This window comes from Acomys russatus, chromosome 6 (genome assembly GCF_903995435.1).
Source record: "Acomys russatus chromosome 6, mAcoRus1.1, whole genome shotgun sequence".
Classification (NCBI taxonomy): domain Eukaryota; kingdom Metazoa; phylum Chordata; class Mammalia; order Rodentia; family Muridae; genus Acomys; species Acomys russatus.
Window position 1 is genome coordinate 875,699 of NC_067142.1, and position 22,253 is coordinate 897,951.

Genomic DNA, 22,253 nt, shown 5'->3' on the forward strand with positions numbered 1-22,253 from the left:
CTCATCACACTACTTCATGTCCTACCTCAAGTCAGAAGCTCTTAGTCTCTGCAGTGGCAAATAAACAATTCCACCCGGGACTTGGGGATATACACATGCTTCTGTTTCTTGCTAGTGATCACGTCTGTGTTGTGAAGGCAGTTTGTCCATGGCAGGGACCCATAAAGACACATGAGCATAAAGTACCCCAAGGTCTTCAGATTGTTGCGGCAGAAAGGACTGCATCCCTTGGGAATGACTACAGTAATGAACCACAGTTCCCCCACATGCGGACTGCAGCTGCCTTTGTGTAGGCCATGTGTTTGCCAACTGGGCAGTAGTGGAAGGTCACCTGGATTTACAAAGACATTCTTGGCAGTCTGGTTCCCATGAACATAGTCATTTTTATGAAAACACCCCAGAGCATCTAGCAGCATGCAGGCTACCTGCAGCACACACCTTAATGACACCAAATGCATTGGGTTTTCATCCAGGGCAAACTGAAAGTTCCCCCCAATCTGGAGAACATCAGGAACCTGTACTTGTCCTGGCAAATGCCAAAGCTAACAAAAGTGGGGATAACCAGGAGTGGGACCAAGTACTAATTCTTCCACTTGTTCACTAGCACAGGATTGGCTCCTCTCTGAAAGAAGTCTTGGTAATTTAAAAGGCACCCAAACGTGTAGCCCAGTTTTTTTGAGAATCCATTCCTTTGGATCCTTGATTCACAGGTGAGAGAAGTTGCCTAAGCTTCCTAAAGAATGTAGGTCATTCTGTGTCTTGAGATCCCCCAGTACCCACTACTGCCCAATCTTGTGTGTCAGCTCTGGCCTGTGGACAAAGCCTGGAGTGAGGTCATCACCTGCCTCCACTTCAGTGTCTGAGGACTTAACTTGTTAAACTGTAGACTGCCTGTGAAGGTTCATGGTCTGCTCCAAGTGTCTGTGGCTTCCTCAGGAGAATTCCAGGTATCTTTTGACTCAGAACTGTCACAGTCAGAGGGGAGGGAGGGTCAGAGAGAAGTGACAGTGTGTGACCATTTCACTTTTTTGGGAAAGGTTTCAAATCTGGAGCTCAGCTCTCTCATTGATCCTAGAAATGATGAAACAAGAGGCATAATGTCAATCTGGGTGGCTCCATGCTCCTCGATAGGCAGGGCCTTGCCATAGCAAGGGCAGAACTTAAATGATGTTTTGACACTTTAACAACAAAAGGATAGTACAGAAGGATAGTATGCTTTTCAATTGCCCAGAAGAAACTTCCAGGGACCCTCTGGTCTATTTTGCCTTTCTCCAGCAGGGAGATCATCAGTTCAGGTGGTTGGCTACACATGTGCCAATACTCACCCTGACTCAGGAGAAGAAAGTAAGTGAATGTGGATAGGAAACAGCACCAGCATGCAGAGACTTGTCTGTTATATTAGAATCCCAAGTTTTAACATTTTCCAGAGTTTTATTCTTTTTTGCTTTTTTACCAACACTAATAAATGTTAATTTATTAATTAGTTATATATGCAGACACTAGGAGTACCAAGAATAATTGTATTGTTTATACGGCTGAATCATGACAGAGTTTTGGCATTTCTCATAGCAGAAGGGTTTACAACTGTAACATTATTCTACCTTAGATTATATTCTTTTTTCTAAGAAGTAGTGTACACGGATGGTAGAACTGTGGTACTTGGAATGAAGGAAATGTTTTAGAGTCTTCCATGCATGCTAATTTTGGCTGTATTACACTTTGCACTCTACTAAAAGCTAAATGATAATTTTATGACAGGCATAACACTGCCTGATTTGGACACTAGCTCTATGTTTCACTCTCCTAACTACTTCCATTATTTCATATTGAATTTAAAATTAAATTAAACATTACACTCTATGACTTCTATTTGCATTTCCTAAAGTTTGAAAGCTTAGAAGAATTATGTATATCTGACATGGTGACAATCTGATATTTACTATTTTTTTTTTAATTTTAATTTTATTAATTTATTCAAATTACAACTCAATTGTTATCCCTTCACTTGTATCCTCCCATTTCTCCCTCCCTCCCACTTTAGCCCTATTCCCCTCCCCTAGGTCTAAGACCAATGGGGACCTCCTCCCCTACTGTATGGTTGTAGGCTATCAAGTCTTATCTTGGTAGCCTTCTTATTATTTCTTTGAGTGCCACCAGGCCTCCCCATTAAGGGGAGGTCGTCAAATATGGAGCACCAGAGTTCATGACAAAGTCAGTCCCCACTATCCACATAATTGTGGAGAATGTCCTGTCCATTGGGTAGATCAGAGTAGGGGTTTGATGTTTACTATTATATTGTCCTTGGTTAGTAGAATAGTTTGATGATACCCCTCTAGGCCCTGATCCACCCATCATGATGTTCTGCTTGTAGGTTTCTAAGACCCTCTGAGTCCTTCTATTTAACCATCTCCTATATTTCTCTTCCCTAGAGTCTCAGTAGGATGTCCTCACATCTATCCCAATCTTCTGGTAAGTGAAGGATTTCATGGGACATGCCTTTTGTGCTAGTGCCCAATTATTAGTGAGTATATACTGTGTGAGTCTTCTTGCTTCTGGTTTAACTCACTCATTATGATCATTTCTAGTTCAATCCATTTGTCCACAAATTTATGCATTTCTTTGTTTTTAATAGCTGTGTAGTGTTCCATAGTGTAAATGCAGCACAGTTTCTATATCCATTCTTCAACTGAGGGACATTTAGGCTGTTTCCAGATTCTGGCTATTATGAATAAGGCTGCTATGAACATAGTTGAACATATGTCCTTGTTGTGTGGTGGAACATTTTCTGGGTATATTCCAAGGAGTGGAATAGCTGGGTCTTGAGGAAGCCCTATACAAGAACACATCAACAATATCATTCACCATGACCAGGTAGGCGTTATTCCAGGCATGCAGGGATGGTTTATTATATAGAAATTCATGAATATAATCCACGATATAAACAAACTGAAAGAAAAAAACACATGATCATCTCCTTAGATGGAGAAAAAGCATTTGACGAAATCCAACACCCATTCATGTTTAAAGTTTTAGAGAGATTTGGGAATATAAGGCACATACCTCAACATGATAAAGGCTATATACAGCAAGCGAATAGCCAACATTAAATTAAATCGAGAGATACTCAAGGAAATTCTTCTAAAATCAGGGACCAGACAAGACTGTCCACTTTTTCAGTATCTCTTCAATATAGTTCTTGAAGGTCTAGCCAGAGCAATAAGGCATGAAAAGGAACTCAAGGGGTTTAAAATGGGAATGGAGAAAGTAAAATTATCCCTTTTTTCAAATGATATGAAAGTACACATAAGTGATCCCCAAAATTCCACCAGAGAACCATGACAGCTGATAAACACCTTCAGCAAACTGGCTGGATACAAAATTAACTGAAAAGAGTCAGTAGCCTTCACTTATACAAATGACAATCATGCAAAGGAAAAAAATTAGGAAAATTACACCCTTCACCATAGCTACAAACAATATACAATATCTAGGAGTAAATCTAAGCAAGCAAGTAAAGGATTTGTTTGAAAGATATTTACTCTTATAAACCAATTAGGTGAGCCCAAGTTCTACCAAGCTGTCCTTCAACACAAGTAGAAATGACCCATTATATAGTTTTTATAATTAGCCTTTACCCTAAGGCATTGCCTCAGATATGAATAAATCAGAATAATAAAATAGTAAACACCATATCTATCCTGGGTGACATCACTAACTGAAAAATTGGTATTGTTTAGAAAACTCAGGTAAGATTAGAGAATCCCTGGAGTAGTGTTGCATATAGTTTACATATTTAATATTTTCAAAGGTATGGTATCATATAACTAAATTGCATAAACAAATATAGAACACAATAGTTCTATGAAGTTTAGCTCATCTGCAAACAAATATGAAATTAAAAAAAGGAAGAAATGATATACAATGTAATTTTTGGCAAATTTCATCTCTTAGCCAATTTGACAGTTTTATTTGATGGCATTTAATATATTTAATGTATTTTTGAAATGCTATATAGTGATATATATTTTAGACTGTTACATATGCCATTATAATGTGGAGAACACTATATCATATGGTAAAATCTCTATCTCAGGTTTCTTTTAGTTTGCATGAGTTGAGCACACATAAAACTTCATCTGCTTATATACTCAAACTATATTGACAGAAAAATCAACAATAAGATGATAGAAGTCCTTAAAGAGGAAATGAAGAAAAAATACCATAATAAATACAGAAAAAAAAAAGAAAAAAAAAAAAAAAAAAAAAAAAAAAAAAAAAAAAAAAAAACAAATGGAAGACCTGAACAAAATTCCTTAAGGAAATCCAGGAAAATGCAAATGGCCAATTGAAGGAAATGGGTAAGCCGTTAAATAAAACAAAAACTGTTGGAAAAAAAAAAAAGAATAAAATTGTCCAAGACCTAAAAGTGGAAACAGAAGCAATAACAAAAGCCAACCTGAGGGAAATCTGATAAAGGAAAATTTAGGAATTCAAACAGAAATTATTGAAGCAAGCATCAACAGAATACAAGTGTTGAAGAAAGGATCTCAGGCATTGAAGATACAATATGAAATTGATGCATCGATGAAAGAAAATGTTGAATCTAAAAAACTTATTACAAAAAAATCCAGAAAATCTGGAATACAGTGAAATGACCAAACCTAAGAAAAATAGTAGAATGGAGGGAGAATAAGTTCAGTTCAACTGTCAAGGAAGTGTTTTCTACAAAATCATAGAAGAAATTTTTCCTAATCTAAAGAAGGAGAAGGCTATGAAGAAACAGAAAGCATACAGAATATCAAAGAGATTGGAGTAGAAAGGAAATTACACATGACCTTTAATAATCAAAACAATAAACATGTACAACAAAGAATAGTCCAGATGGGCCTGGACAGATGTGCTATATATTATAAGAGACCAGAGATACTGGCACATTTTTTTTCATATCCAGCAATAGTTTCAATTACCATCGATGAAGAAAATGAGATACTTCATTAAAACCAAATTTAATCAATATTGATCTCCAATTTAAAGTCTACAAAATGTTTGAGAAGAAAAACTTCAAGTTAAGTATGGTAGCTAAGATAACATGGAGAATAAATAATCTCATATCAGCAAAGTTAAAAGAGGGGAAGAACAGACACACACACACCCATCCACTTCCCACACTCACATGCATATCATTAATATCACAACTCCTACCACCAATACCACCACTACTACTACCACTGCAGAAACAATAAAATAAGAGGAATAAAAATCACTGTTCATTGATATCTCAGAATTGATGGTTTCAACTACACAATAAAAGACACAGACTAACTGATGAGAAAAGAGAATCCTTCTCTCTACAGTATACAAGAAACATCAAAGACAGACATCACTTTAGAGTAAATGTAGAAAAAAGATTTTCCAAGCAAAGGGATGATAAGAATGAAGATGATATATTTATTGTAATATCTCATAAAATAGATTTTGAATAAAAATTAGTGAAGAAAAATGGGAAAGGCCACTTCATACTTATTAAAACAAAAATCTGCCAAGACGATATTTCGATTCTTAACATCTATGCCTCAAACACAACGGCACATATAGTAGTAAAAGATACCTCACTAAAGTTTAGATTGCATTTTGACTTTCACATTTTGATAGATGAAAATGTCAGTACCTTAATCTCACTAACAGACAGGTCATCCAGCCAAAACTAAACAGAAAAATGTTAGAGATACAGATGTTATAAAACAATGAATCTAACAAATGTCTGCAGATTTTTTTTCTTAAATACAAAAGAATATATTGTCTTCTCTGGATCTCATAGACCTTCTCCAAATTGAACATATAATTGGATATAAAACAGGTCTCAAAAGAAGAAAGAAAATGGAAATGACTTTCTGCATCCATAGGTTTAAGCAGAATATAAAGAAAAACTGAAACAAGAGAAAACTTCCAACTTTGTGGAAACTAAACAAGTCTCTAATGAATAATAAAATGAATCAAGACAGAAATAGAGAAGAAAATAAAAGCACTCTAAAATTTAATAAATATTAAAGCACAGCAATCTCAAACTTATGGGATGCAATGAAAACAGTGATAAGAAGGAAGTTCTTAGTATTTACTGGGAACATAAAAAAATGGAAAGATCTCATACTAGTAAATGAACAGCACATGTACAACCTCTAGAATAGGAACAAAATAAGTAGGCACATTGAAGAGTAATAGAAAGTAAAAAATTGAACTAAGGGAAGAAATTAATAAAACAGAATCAAATAGATACAAAGAATGAATAAAATAAAGAAGAGAAAACCAAAAAGATAGACAAACTGTTAATCAAAGTAACTCAGGGTGAGGGAGGAAGAGAGAGAGAGAGAGAGAGAGAGAGAGAGAGAGAGAGAGAGAGAGAGAGAGAGAGAGAGAGAGAAGAGAATGTCTACATTTACTGTATCCAAAATGAAAATGGGAAAATAAGAGTAGACACTGAAGAAATCCAGAAGATCATAAGGACATACATTAAAGCTTTTGTTCCACTAATTAGAAAGAGCGAAAGAATCTCCACAGTTAAGTGGAGGCTGGGGACTTACTTTCACACTATCTCTGGTGCCCCATATTTGGCCATGTCCCCTGGTTGGGGAGGTCCAATGGCACTCGGAGGAAGGATAGCAGACCACCAAGGAAAGACTTGATACCCTAGCATCATATTCAAGGGGAGGAGGTCCCCCTCAGTCACAGTCTTAGGGAAGTAGAATGGAGTGAAAGTGGGAGGGAGGGAGGGAGGGAGGGAAGGAGGAATGAGAGGATGCCGGGGATGGGATAACAAATGAGATGTAATGTGAATTATTTTATTTTTCAATAAAACTGTGTTAAAAAAGAAATAGATAATGTTCTCAATAAGTATCAATTACCAAAGGTATGCCAAGATGATATAAGCAATTTGAATAGACCTATAACCACCATTGAAATAGAAACTGACATTAAGAGTTTCGGAACACAAAGAAACTGAGAGCCAGATGGTTTTAGCACAGAATTCAATCAGACATTCAAAGGAAAGATAACTCCAATATTGCTTAAATTATTTTACAAAATAGAAATTGTAGGGACATTGCCTATTTAATTTCATTTGGCCACAGTTACACTGATATCCAAACCATATTAGGTTTCAACAAGGAAAGAGGATTACAGACCAATTACCCGTATGACCACTTATGCAATATATTCAATAAAAAATATTTGCAAACCTATTCCAAGAACATATCAAAAGGATCACCCTCCATGATTAAGTAGCCTTCATCGCAGATATGTAGGGACAGTTAAATATAAAAAATTAGTAAATGTAATCCACAATATTATAAAACTGAAACACACACACACACACAGACACACACACACACAGACACACACACACACACACACACACTACCATCCTATTTTATGCGGAAAAGTCCTTTGACAAAATCTAATATAACTTCATGACAAAATCTATTATCACTTCATGACAAATGTGCATGGGAGTTTAAGAATAAAAAGTACATAACTAAACATAATAATAGCAATATATAGTAATCTTATTGCCAATAACAAATTAAATAGAGATTAAATCAAAGAAATTCAATTAAAATGATGAAAAAGACAATATGTCTAACTCATTCCATATTTATTGAATGTAATTTGTAAAGTTTTAGCTATAGCTTTAAAACAACTGAAAGAAATCAAGAGTATTATCATTATGATGGGCAGATCTGGGCCTATGGGTCCTGCTCAAACTATGGCACCAGCCAAGGACAATATCTGCATTAAATTTCAAACCCCTACCCAGATCTAGCCAATGGACAGGACATTCTCCACAGTTGAGTGGACAGGGGGGACTGACTTTCATACAAATTCTGGTGCCCATATTTGACCATGTTCCCTGCATGGGGAGGCCTGTTGGCACTCAGAGGAATGATAGCAGGCTACCAAGAAGAGACTTGATATTCTATGAATATATTCAGGGGAGGAGGTCCCCCTCAGTCACAGTCATAGGGGATGGGAGTAGGGGGCAAGCAGAAGGGAGTGAGGAATGGGAGGATACAAGAGATGGGATAACAATTGAGATGTAATATGAATAAATTAATAAAATATTAAAAAAGAAGCCTTGATTTTTTAAAGCACATGACAAGGTTTATATAATAAGATCACACACCAACCTTCATACTCCATCCAACATTGCCTTCCAGGTAGCCTGTAAAGGAAGCATTGTCCTGCTAAGCTCTCCAGGCACAGGAACTTGTTACAAGTCCTCAGGGGGGCTGTAAAAAGAGCAGAGCTTGAAGAGCCTCCCCACTCAAATTCCTTTGTCTTTTCTCAGCAGCATACAGGCAGAGCTGAATCCAGGTGCTGTCCGGGATCCACATTAGATGCCATGCTGTGAGCAGCTTTGAGCCTGTGTATATCTCCCCCAGCCCACCTGAAGTATACTGCTCTGACACAGCTATGACACAGAGTACACAGGCTGAGAAGAGACCTGCATGGGGCACAATCAAGCATTAGCTGCTATCCAGCTATCAGCTTCAGGCTCTGTTCTGTCCCTGGCCAACTGCAACTTGTTGGCCTGATATATCTAGTTTATAAAGCAGCAGAGAAGCAGAACAGAGACCTGCACAGGCCACACTCCACATTAGCTGCCACTCCATGAGGAGTTTTGGGCTATAATTTCTCTCCACTGGTAAGTTGCTTACTGGCATAGCCCAGCTGAAGCACAGAGCACAAAATCAGAGCCCTATCATCTTGAGAAGGCCTGTGGACCAACCCAGAAGCTTTTGACTCTCATACCTCATCAGCCCCCAGCTGCTTACCAGCTTGCCCCATCTGGGATACAGAGCAGATAGGCAGAGTTGAGTCATCATGGTCCAAGACCCACATGTGAAAGATCTAGAAGAAAATGAAGTAGACACACTCAAGATGAGTTTATGGCTGAAAATCATCAAACTCAGGGCCGAAATCAATGAATTGGAAACAAAACAATTCAAAGAATCAAGAAAACCAAGAGCTGGTTCTTTGAAATTATCAACAAGGTTCACAAGCCTTTAGCCAAACTAACTAAAAGTCAAAGGGAGAGTATTCAAACAACAAAATCAGAAATGAAAAAGGAGACATAATGACAGATTCAAAGGAAATCTATAGAATCATCATGTCTTACTTCAAGAGACTATATGCCACAAAATTTGAAAACCTAAGTGAAATTGACAATTGCCTTTATACCTACCAACTACCAAAATTGAATCAATATCAGGTAAACTAATTGAAGTCTTTTAACAGCTAAGGAAATACAGGCAGTCATCAAAAGCTTCCCAGCAGCAGCAGCAGCAGCAACAACAACAACAACAACAACAACAAAGTACAGTACCAAATGGATTCAATGATGAATTCTAAAAGACCTTAAGAAAAGAGCTAATACCAATTCTCTTCAAACTGTTCTGCAAAATAGAAACAGAAGGAACATTAACAAACTCATTCTATGAAGCCACAGTCACCTTCATACCTAAACCACAGAAAGAATCAACTAAGAAAATTTTGCAACACTTTCTCTTAGGAACATTGATGCAAAAATACTCAATACCATACTAAGAAACTAAATTCAAGAACATCTCAAAATTACCATTCACCATGACCAAGTAAGCCTCACCTCATTCAGGCAGGGGTGGTTCAATATACCGAAATCCATCAATATATTTCATTATATAAACAAATTGAAAGAAAAAAACATAATCACCTCCTTAGATTAAAAAAAAAAAAACATTTTACAAAATCCAATACCTATTCACATTAAAAGTCCTGGGGAGAGCATGGATACAAGGAACATACCTAAACATAGTAAAGGCAATATACATCAAGCCTATGGACAACATCAAACTAAGTGGAGAGAAACTTAGGTCAATTCCTCTGAATGCAGGGACATGACAAGGCTGTCCACTTTCTACATATCTCTTCAATAAAGTACTTGAAGTCCTAGCTAGAGCAATAAGAAAACTAAAAGAGATCAATAGCATACAAATTGGAAAGAAATAAGTCAAACTATCACTATTCACAGATGACATGATAGTATATATAAGTGACACTAAAAATTCTTTCACAGAATTCCTACAGCTGATAAGCACCTTCAGCAAAGAGGATGGATACAAAATCAAGTCAAAAATATCAGTAGCCCTCTTGCATACCAATGAAAAACAGGCTGAGAAAGAATTTAGGGAAACTACACCCTTCACAAAAGCAACAAATAATATAAAATATCTTGGTCTAATTCTAACCGAGAAAGTGAAAGACTTGTGTGAAAAAAACGTTAAATTTCTGAAGAAATAATTTAAAGATGGCAGAAAATTGAAAGATCTCCCATACCTGTGGATCAGGAGAATCAACATAAAAAATTAGTCATCTTACCAAAAGAAATCTACATATTCAGTGCAGTTCCCATCAAAATACACACACAATTCTTTACTGACATTGAAAGATCAATTCTCAACTTCATATGAAAAAAAAACAAAATAAATAAAACAATCCTGTACAATAAAATATCTTCTGGAGGAATCTTCATCCTGGATCTCAAACGGTAGTATAAAACAACAGTAAAAAAACAACATGTTATTGTCATAGAAATAAGCTGTTCAATCAGTGGGAATTGAACAGAAAACCCAGAAATATACCCACCTGTAGACACTTGATTTTTGACAAAGAGGCCAAATCCATATAAGAGAAAAATGAAAGCACCCTCAACAAATGGTTCCAGTCTAAATGAATGGCTACATGTAGAAAACTACATATAGATCTGTATCTATCACCTTGCACAAAACTTATGTCCAAATGGATTAAAGGTATCAACATAAAACAAAACATAATAAATCTGTTAGAAGAAAATTTAGAGGGAGCCTTGAACTCATTAGCATAGGAGACAACTTCCTAAACAGAACAAAAGCTCAGGCCCTAAGAGCAACTTTTAGTAAATTGGACCTTGTGAAAATGAAAAGCTTCTGTAAGATAAAATGCCCTGTAAACAGAACAACAATGACAGCTTACAGACTGGGAAAATTTTTCACCAAAGATACATATGACAAAGGATTAATAGCCAAAATATATAAAGAATTCAAGAAATTAAACACCACCAAACCAAATAACCCAATTAAAAATGGGGTATAGAACTAAACAGAGAATTTTCAGGAGAGACATATTAAATGGCTGAGAAACACTTAAAGAAATGCTCAACATCCCTATTTATCAGTGAAATGCAACTCAAAATGACTCTGAGATTTCATCTTAAACCCATATGAATGACTAAGATAAAAACCTCAGGCTTACATCACATGCTGATGAGGATATGGACAAAGGTGAACACCACTGATTGCTGGTGTGAGTACAAACTTGTACAACCTCTTTGGAAATCAATCTGGTGCTTTCTAAGGAAATAGTTCTACCTAAAAACCCAGACATACTACTCCTGGGAATATACACTAAAGGTGTTCCACCATACAACAAGGGCATCTGTTCAACTCTTTTCATACCAGATTTATCCATGATATCCAGAATCCAAAAACAGCCTAGATGCCCCTCAACTGGAAAATTGATAAAGAAATGTGGTATATTTACAAAATGGAATATTATTCAGCTATTAAATATAAGGAAAGTGTAAAATTTGCAATCAAATGCATGGAACTAGAAAAGATCATTCTGAGTGAGGTATCCCCGACCTAGAAAGACATGCATGGTATATACTCACTCATAAGTGGATATTAGCCACATAATACAGGATAACTACACTAAAATATTGAAATTTATACATCAAACAAGGACCATGTATGATGTGTACCTAGATCATCTGCTCATGTGTAGTAGCACAGTCTCTTTCTTGGTCCTACAATGTGGAAAGTAAGCACTACTTTGGACATGGGCTATGGTTACTGAACTTTGATCACTTCTTCCTGACATGACTGGCTTGCCAAGCTACAAAAGAAGACTATACAGGTAGTACAGATGAGGGTTCATAGACTGAGATCAAGTGTTAAGGGATGAGCGCTCATTTTTTAGTACTATGGGAGGGAGGGAAAAGGGAAGAGGGAGGGAGAAGGTATTGCAAAGGTGTGAGGGAGGGGGATACAATTGGGGTGTGAAGAATTTAAACTGTAGAGCAAGCAACATATATTGCTAATCAAATTGTATGAGAATAGCTCTGAAACTGCCTGAGACAAGAATGTATAGGCATAGACAATGCTTCTTGTTGGCCACAGAATTCCTATGAATTATTATTAGGTGCTACTCTTTACATGGCATGAATGAAGATTTACAAATGTCTTCTTTTGTGCTTGTACAAAAAACAAACAAACAACCCAGAGAACCAGCATTAACTGGTCTGCGCATCATGTACACATTATACATTTATAATTTTAGGACTGTATAATTCTTGTGAGAAATTATTTATTTTCAGAACAAAAGAACCAGACAATGACATTAGATCAGACCTAACAGGATCCATTTTCTCAGTATGCTGAACACTGACATCCTGCATCCTTCATGTTCCAGCACTTGGTGCTTCAGTTGCTGTTCCTCATCAGAACCAGGCAGCTCCCAGGGAACAGTCAAAGAAAGCTTCCAATGCCAATTGGTCTAGTATTTCAGACTGTCTTACAAAGGAAAATAATTAAGACTGAAATTTCTAAACACTTACAAACTGGAACACAATGCTATTCCTAGCTTGTTTAACCATTTCCCCAAATTTATTGTTGGGAAATAATACCCTACAAATGTATTATTTTTCCCAAATTAGCTAGAAGAAATATTAGGAGAATGATGCCCCATTTCCTTTAAGTAAATTTGGGTATTTGTTGTTGTTGTTGCTTTCTTGGTCTATAGAAGGTTATTCTCAAAGGAAGTTAATTATAAGTTATAATGGTTTCCTTTAGAGAGAAAATAAGATTGGAATCAGGGATGCCTATTCTCCTTTGTCTTCCATTCTTAGGTTTGGAGATTGAGTTGAAAAGAAAGAATGTGAATAAAGAAATATATAGGGAAGATAGAACACAAAGTAGATTAATGAATCTACTTCTCAATTTAAGACCTTAATTGTCACAAATAAGGATTTTTTTTAGTCATCAGTATAGAACTTTGAATATTGATTCAAAATAAGTTTCATTTAGATACATTTGTATAGAATTCAAATTTAAGCTCATTCTTCATGCACATTGTATATAGTTCTACTTTAATATGTGGTATTGTACTCATATAATTCAATTATAATACAATTTTAGTTCCAATACATTGATAGTGCTATTGTATGCTCTTTAGGATAAATAAGTTATAGATGTTAATTTTTAGTTGACCAAATCATGGTAATGTCAATTACTAGTCTATTATTATCTCAAGAATATACATCTTAGGAGCAACAGATACATATGGTTCCATAGAAAGATGACAAGATGCCTTCAAAAACCTCAAAAACTTACAGAACATGATATTTAAAATTCTTTTTATTATATTAAAGATTCATTGACAATGAGACATGTTAATTTCTGGCAACACTCTGCCTATCTCAAAGAGGATGAAGAGAACTAATAAACCATCTTATAGAGATGGCTTCAAATGTGGCAAACAAGCCACTGAGAAAAATGTCCTCATTTTTATGACAGACAAAATTATTCCTAAAAAAAGGGCAAGCTTGTATGTAGGCAGAGTTCATGGGCAAACTCTCCCAAGAAAGGGTATGCAAATCTTCAAAAGTTCCTGCCTCACAAATGTGTCTATCAGTTATATTTGGCCAGAAGGCTGAAGATGATGCTCCAACATTATAGAAAAATTTGAGTGGCTGCTAATGAGGCAAACTGTGTCTGTCATCTTCTCATTTGGGATCCCCTAACCTGCATTCTCTGTATACTAAAGTAATTACTTTTATTCCTTTTCAAGTCTCTGATGGGGTTGGAGACCATATAATTTAGATTTACATTTAAGCTTAGTTGGTTAGAGGTTAAATTTTTTTATGTCTATATAGATGTTTTAAGTGGAAAATTATGATATATGATAGATATTGATTAACATTCTGAATTTTAGATACACAAAGATAGAAAATATGTTTTCTTAAATGCTACCAAATACAAATAGCCAAAATGCTAAGAATGTAATGTTTGTATAATTCCTGATTATTTTATAGTTCTTCTTGCTGTAGGTAATTTATTGTATTTATATGTAATGATATAAATATATATGTAAAAAATAAAAAATAAAATAAAATAAAAAATAAATTGGGCCTCATGAAACTACAAACTATAAGGCAAAAGATACCATAAATGTTCCAAAGTGTCAACTTGTAGAAAAATAGATGTGCTCTAATGGCTATTGTTTATTAGGATTTTCTGTTAGCATCTCTGGGATCATTAATTATCTTTGTGATGACTAATGTTCTAGGTACTCAGTTTTGAAATTGTGGAATTCATTGGAGAATTTTCTTCTTTATTTCTGTTTCCTCTCTAGAGTTTGAGAGAGTGTAATGACTATGTGCTGACTGTTCTTCTTACTGCTTCACATGGTGACTTTATAGTAAATGTGTGTTGGTGTTGGAGGCTGGTTTACTGAAATGATTTGGGGAAAGAAAGTTTGGAGGAGATGTTCTTTTTTTATTCACTAGGAAGGTGAAGTTATGCAGGCGTTACACAGATGTGGTAAGGAGCAACTTAATACTTAAGTATTTGTTTTATCAGGGGAATAAGACACCTCATTTCCTATCAACTCTCCTATTCCAGGGTGTAAACCTTCAATCAATCTAGCTGGGACAATCATTTGTGTGTGGGACCAGCTGAATTCCTCAATGTGAAAGTTGCTTGCTTGGGAATGCAGACTTTCATAACAGAAGTTTGGAAGATAAAATTCGAGTATTTGCATGAAAAATTTGAGAAAAGTTGACATATCATATTTTATATATTTCATATTAAATGTTTAATATGATAGAAATATAGGAAGTGACAGAAATAGTGTAACATTTGTTTAATCTTAGCATGTGGGAGAAAAATGTAAAATCATAGAAAGTTTAGGGCTTTCCTCATCTACAGAGTCAGTTTAAGGACAAGTGAGCTACATAGCAATCTACTTCAAACAACAAAAAGAAACAATTTTGCAAGTTATAGTTAAAATTTTTATTAGTATTAGTATTTGAGAAGATTGATAGCTTATTCAATGCATTCATCAATTTTTTTTTAAATCCTGTTTTATCTTTCATGCTATTTTGATACCTTTTTCACTTATCTTGTTAGTTATTTTATTGAGAAATGCTTTCTTTTATATAATAGTTTCTGATCATTGATTCCCTTCACCCTTATTAATTTTTTGTTCTTATTCCAAATAATGTGTTTAATTACGAACAATTAAAATTATATAATTGCACTTTGTTCGAATTTGCTCCTTTCATCAACTATTGCCTATCATCCCACTAGTTATCTTTTTTATACTATCAAATTTTCCTCTCTCTGAAAATCTCTCATGTCACAAACAATGAATCCAGTGTTCTATTTTTCCTCTTAAGGAAGGTATTCCACTATTGTTACATAGTTAGTCTGTTCTGCTTTTACTGTGTTTTTTATAATATTTGACTTTGAATTAACCTCATTTTCAAAAATGTAACTTCGCATTTTATCCATAATTCTTCCCCAGGCAGCCATTTCTTTGAATGGACACTTTCTCTATAGTGATTATCATATACAGTGCCCCTTATAACATACAGATCTTCCTTAAATATTGGCCATCTCTGTCATTTCTTTAAAGTAAGGACCTGTAGATCATTTTATTCTTAGGTGATTTAACAGTGAAGTGGTTTTAGTGTTTTACTAAAGAATTATGGAATCTTTTTAAAACATGAATTTTTCAGGATGTAACTATAGTGTTCTTATGGGGAATTTCATGTTGAAACATGATACAGAGTGAATCAGTCTTCTAGGAATATTATTTAATACCACGACATTTTATTGTGGAATAAATTTGAAGCACCTTCTTGTTCCACATACACATTTTTAGAATCTTCTATATTCATCCAAAAGTATATTGGAAAAGGGAGTAAATGCCAAGCCCTTCAATTGCCTGGTAATGTGAAACTTTTAAGGACATGAAGCTAAGTGATGCTTCAAGGTTACCTATCATTTTTCTCTTTTTATGGCTTTCTAAGTTTAATTATTTTACTTATCTGTTACTTCCATCTGAATTGATCCCAATATAACATGTTAGTAACCAAGAAGCATAGTACATAACTGTGTGTTTAATAAGTGATCAATGAAAACATGAATTAGTTTTTCATGATGAGGCTAAATTATATTTGACAAAATCAGTTGTTCATAGGAAAAATAAATAATATTAGCCTGAGAGCAGATTGTTGTTTTGGAGGCATAAATGCCTCTTACTTCAATTTAAAAATTAAATTAACTATAGCTGCCCTAATGTTATCTCTTACTTATTTTGCATGAACTTATACCAACATTTTTTTATGTACTATGTGTCACACACAAGAAAATTCATGGAATAGACAAAATCCTTTATGATTGTATAAAGCCTAAAGATTTATATTGGACTAGTGTAAAAAATAATTAGTAAGAATTATTACATCATGTTATGAAGAATACCTTATGCAATTTGCAATTTATTCTTCCAAAGTTTTATCTTCTACATCTGAATGTGATGTCATTTCTTCCAGTTTTTATCAATAGTCATGCAAATTTGAGTAAAACACTCACTCACACTGTTCTACCAAAGAATCACATGGTAAAATCCACTTAGGTACTTTTACCACATGACTATTCATTATCATATATCTTGCATTTCCTAATGGTACTAGCAAATAATATGAGAAACCTAACAAGAGTAATAGTAGTCATTGGTAAATTAGAGATGCTTTGCATTCTTAGTCTAATCTGGTAATTGCTAAACAAAAATTAGCTGTTAACGTCCTGCATGTTGATAATTTTATTCTATTAATAAAGATTACAGTCTAATGACATAACAATTAATTTACAGAAATAAACATATATATGATATTCTAAAAACAGTATTTCTTATAGAATATTTTTTATATCTTTTAAGAATGCACAAAGTAATTAGATGGGTAGAAACATGCCACTAATCATAGATACATATGGCATCTGAAAGGATGTTTGTAGAAAAAACTAATAAAACCTGGGGCTACAGAATATTGCATCCTCTGAATCCCATGGTTTTTCCCAAGCTAAAGGGAAATTTCACTTTTCTCTTCAGTGGTCTAGATCTCACAACCTGCCTCATGTTGTTAGAGTAAAAACTGAAACAATAAAGATGGACAGGGTGTGCAATCTGTGTCAGATATTGTAAATTAATCTGACAAGAAAACACAAATCACGTTTTGTTTCTGATTAGGAATTTGATGCTTGGTAATATGTATTTAACATTTCTTTAACACCCTAAGAAAAATTCTAATACAAATTTGGAGAACTGAAGACCACATTGTTGGTTCTCTATTTTATTATTTGATTTCATAAAATTGTTAATTTAAAAAAAATAATAAAATTTCAGTCTCATTTCACTTGTTTATTCAGTCATATAATGAATTTTTATGGAAAGAGCAGAAGATATAAATAAAATAATATGCCAAAAACATTCAATGCCTTCTAGGAAGGAGGTATGAATCCCTGGACTATTTAGCATTTAGATATACTTTTCTAACTGCAAAAAATGTTCAGTTGCAATACTTCAGTGAAAGAATATTATATATTCTAAATAAATATATGAGCATGAAATAACAAAGGTAATTCCATATAGTTTGCTGGTATTTTTTTTAAAGGCATTAATCATAATTTTAACACTTGTGTTGCATTATTTTGCACTATAAAATAAATTATTTTCTTTTATCCTCATATAACTTTTAATTTATGACCAGAAATTTAGAAAACTAACATTTGTCATATACATAGTATGAATAAGAAACTCAGTTAATTAATTTTATTCTTTCTCAAGTCTCTGATGGGTTTAAAGAGCAGGTAGTTTATTAAAATTAAGCAGAGCAGTTTAGGGGTTAAAATGTTTTTATGTCTAGATATATGTTTTAAGTTGATAATGATAAAATATGCTAGACATTGATTTAAATTCAGAAGTTTGGATACACTAAGATAGGAAAAATGTTTTCTTTGGGGCTGCCAAACACAAATGGCCAAAACACTATGAAAGTAACATATTGTTCTTGATGGTTCTGTGGCTCTTCTTGCTGTACATAGTTTATTGTATATATGAGTAATAATATAAATGTACATGTAAAATATTTAATATTTAAGAAAATGAGTAAGACTTTCTCTTTAGCATCTCATGGAAACACCAAAGACACAGAAATGAATACTTTCCTTATGCCAATTTATCAATTAGAATGTGAAATTAAACATGAACAATTTATTAATGTGCACACAGAAAGTCATAAAAGAACTTCTACTAGCTACTAGTACATTTTTCAGAATTTGTTCTTTTCTTATAATTCCTTAGACAAACTAGATGTATTGTATTCATGTGCATATACTGACACATGGCTTTCTTATTGCATATTTTCTTTCACAGAATATTATTTTTGTAAACTCTGTCTTTCTTTAATATTTATAGAACTTATTTTGCAAGATATATTTCAGTATACCCTCAAAAAGTATTTTATAACTATATGCATATGTGGTTTTGTGGATAGAACTAGACCTTTATTAACACATTTTATGTAGAATACAATTCATGGTACCTTACATGGATTCTCTTAATTTTCAAGAGAAGTTTTATAGTAACCATAATTTTGTATCTATTTGAGTGCTTTGAACACTGTGGGTTGTAGGTAAATATTGAGATTTGATACTAGTTCATTTTCACATCATACACGTCAATCCCACTCATCTCTCCATCTCTCTGTATAGAACCTCCACAATTACACCTTCCCCCTTAAAGAAAATAAAAAGCTAAAAAACAGCCAAGCAAACAAAAAACCTGAAAACAAAACAAACACAGAAACAAAACAAAAATATCTGACTGTGGATGCTGCAGTGTGCTACAATGTTTCAACACTTAATATCTTTTGCTCTAAATAGCCTCACTTTCAGTTGTTCATTACAATGAGTCATTGGTCTGGTTTGAGCCTCTGGCTTCTGCAACACTTTCAATATTAGCTCCTCTCAGGGATGGTCTCAGATATCCTATTGTTTCCCTGTGTCAAGGAGATCTTGCAGCTTTGATTCTGCCCAAGTTCTCCAGCAGTTCAGAGATGGAGTAGGTCTCTAAGTAGGCTAACTCCATGAATAAGACTTGTATAGTTTCGGAGTTGATCTGCCCACCAGATCTCCTGCACCTTCTAGAACAGGGACAGCTTTGCTCAGGCATAGTGATGGGCTAGAATATCTGTCTATGCATGCTAGCAAAGATTGGCCCAACTTTCCTGCTCTCATGTCCTGTGGATGACTCAGCTGAGGAGTATTCCATTGTGTAAATGTACCACAGTCTCTTTATTTATTCTTCAGTTGAGGATTTTTATTATGAAGGACTTATGGTATTTTTTCCTGCTTCAGCTGTATTTGAGTTTCCAGGGCCAATTGCTTTGTGATGACTGGTTCTTAGTATGCCATCTTATTTTGTCATTTATTATTTGTGTTTTTGTGCTTTTATGTTGCCCTTTAGTCATCCTGTTGTTTCTGGCATTGGATGGTATTTTCTGGTGTCCTTCACTCACCTTTGAGAGCATCTCGTAGGTGAGTGGCTACTTGAGACCGGTCACCTGCAGGGATCAGGAAACCCTTCTGTGGATTAGGCACTTGACATGGTTTCAGACTGTTGGCCTTTCCCTGGATTGGCAGGGTAGCCTGAGTTCAGATCCAGTTGTGCTCTACACAATGATTCTCCTCTGAACTCTAAATTGCAGACACTGTCTCTTTGTGGTCCAGAGTTCTCTTTGAATCACCTACAATGGGCACTGACCAATGAACTGTGTATGACTTGATAAGTTTTGGAGCTTGAACCTTTCCTGCTTAGACCCTGATACTGTTGCTGGAGTGTCTAGGTGACCTGAGTACAGTTGCATCTATTCATTTCCAGATACTCATAAACTACCATGCACCATTTAGACTGAGATAGAGTTCAGGTGAATGGTACTAGCCAGTGTGTGGCTAGGCTTTGGGAATGTTGCCCATGACTGACTGTACCCTGGATCATTCCATGGATTGGCAAGGAGGTCAGATCCATCTATGTTCCATACCTTTGTTTATCCCCTGAGTGTCAGACTCAGAGTCTTGTGCTGTGCAGCCAATAGCTCAGTCTGCAACACAGAGTCTGAGATGTAGGTCACAGATGCATATGCCAAGAAGGTATGTGTCCAGATTCAAAGACTGGGCACTTGTGGGATTCCTCTGTTGACCAGCTGGATGGCCCGAGGCCAGAAACATCTGTGCTCCACAGTGTGGTCATTTCTCCTCCATGGCACACTAGCTGTTGTGATCTGTAGTTCCCAGACTGGTCCCTCTGCTCAGAGTTGCCAATAAAATACAGTGTGTGGTCTGCCCATCATTTTGATCTCCCTGTTTTCTTTGTTTCTAATTTAGTGATTTCGGTCCTGAATTTGATCATTCATCTATATCACTTTTGTGTGTTTCTTTCTTTTTGTTTTAGAGATTTTAGATGTGATGTTAAGTTGTTAGAATGGGATCTCTTTAATTTCTTTATGAAGTTGTTCAGGGCTATGAACTTTCCTCTTACTAATGTTCTTATTGTTCCCCCTAAGTTTGGGTATATTGTGTTCTAGAATTCTAGAATTCTAGAAATGCTTTAATTTCTTCTTTTATTTTGTCTCTACTCAAAGGTCATTGAGTAGGGAGCTGTACAATTTCGACGAATTCATAAAGTTTTGTTGTTTTGTTCTTGTTGAGTTCCAGGTTTAATTTATAGTGCTCTTACCATATTGTTTGTTGAGATGTGGTTTGTGATTGAGTGTATGGCCACCTGTGAACAAGGTTCCATAAAGTGCTGAGGAGAAGGTATATTCTTTTCTGTTTGGTTGAAATGTTCTGTAGATTATGGTAGTTCCATTTGATTCATGAAATTTTTAGTTTTATTATTTCTTCATTTATTTTCTGTCTCAATTATCTTTTTATTGGTAGGGGTATGGTATTGAAGTCTTCCACTATAAATGTGTGAGGTTAGATATGTTATATAAGCTTTAGTAATGTTTATTTCCCAAATGTAGCTGTTCTTTTGTTTGGGCCATAGGTGCTCAAGATTGAGACCTCATCTTGGTGTGCTCTTTCTTTTATGAGTATAAAGTGTTCTTACCCATGGCTTTTGAATAGTTTTGGTTGAAAGTCGATTTTATTAGATATGAGAGTGGTTACCCTAGCTTGCTTCTTGAATGTTTTGCTATGGTATATGCTGAAATCTGTGCTTTCCTACTGTCTTCATGACATTTGACCAGGTCAGTCTGGCTTTACTAGTCTCTGTTGAGAAAGTACATGTTGTAACTGACAGGTTTGGCAAAGAACAAGTTTTTAAAATGTGTCTTAATTTTCTATGTATTTTCTATTTATAGTTGTTTTATCACTACTTTGATGTCTAAATTTGTTAATGTGCAATCCTCTCTCTGACTTTTAGCTGTTTTTGATAAGGATTTCTTAACCTTATTGATTTTCTTTAAAGAAAAAAACACTTCTCCTATTTTGGCTACTATATTGATTTTAGTGATTTCAGACCAGAGTTTGATGATCACTTACCAACTACTCCTTTGAATTACTATTTTTCCATTTCTTTGAAATAAAACATTAAAGTTATTTAAATAAAATGAAAACGTTCATTTTTCTATCCTTTCTTTTTTTGTTGATATTTATTTCTGTTGCTTTGCGTATTTGAATAATGTTCATGGAGTCTCATTAACTTGGGTATGTTGTGTATTTATTTTCTTTCAATTCTACAAAGTGTTTAATTTCTTTCTTACTTCTTGTCTTGACTTGTTTTCAACTCAGTAGTGAGATGAGTTGTTCAGTTATCATTAGTTTGTAAGCTTTTTGTTGTTTTTGTCGTTAATATACAGATTTCATCTTTTATGGTAGGATAGGAGGCAAGGGTTTACTTGTATCTATTGAGACTGGTTTTTATGTCTGAGAATGTGTCAGTTTTGAAGGATGTTCCATGATGGTCTAAGAAGAATGAATATTATTTTGCATTTGTGTGTAATCTCCTGTTATTATTTGTTATGTCCATTTGGTTTATAATGTCAAAATTTATATGACTTG

The 22,253-nt window shown here is 34.7% G+C and overlaps 1 pseudogene; it reads right to left on the bottom strand.

Annotated features, from left to right (window-relative positions):
* Positions 1-41: 41 nt before the first annotated feature.
* Positions 42-21,304, bottom strand: LOC127190896 (inactive serine/threonine-protein kinase VRK3-like; annotated as a pseudogene).
* Between the last annotated feature and the right edge of the window lie 949 nt (positions 21,305-22,253).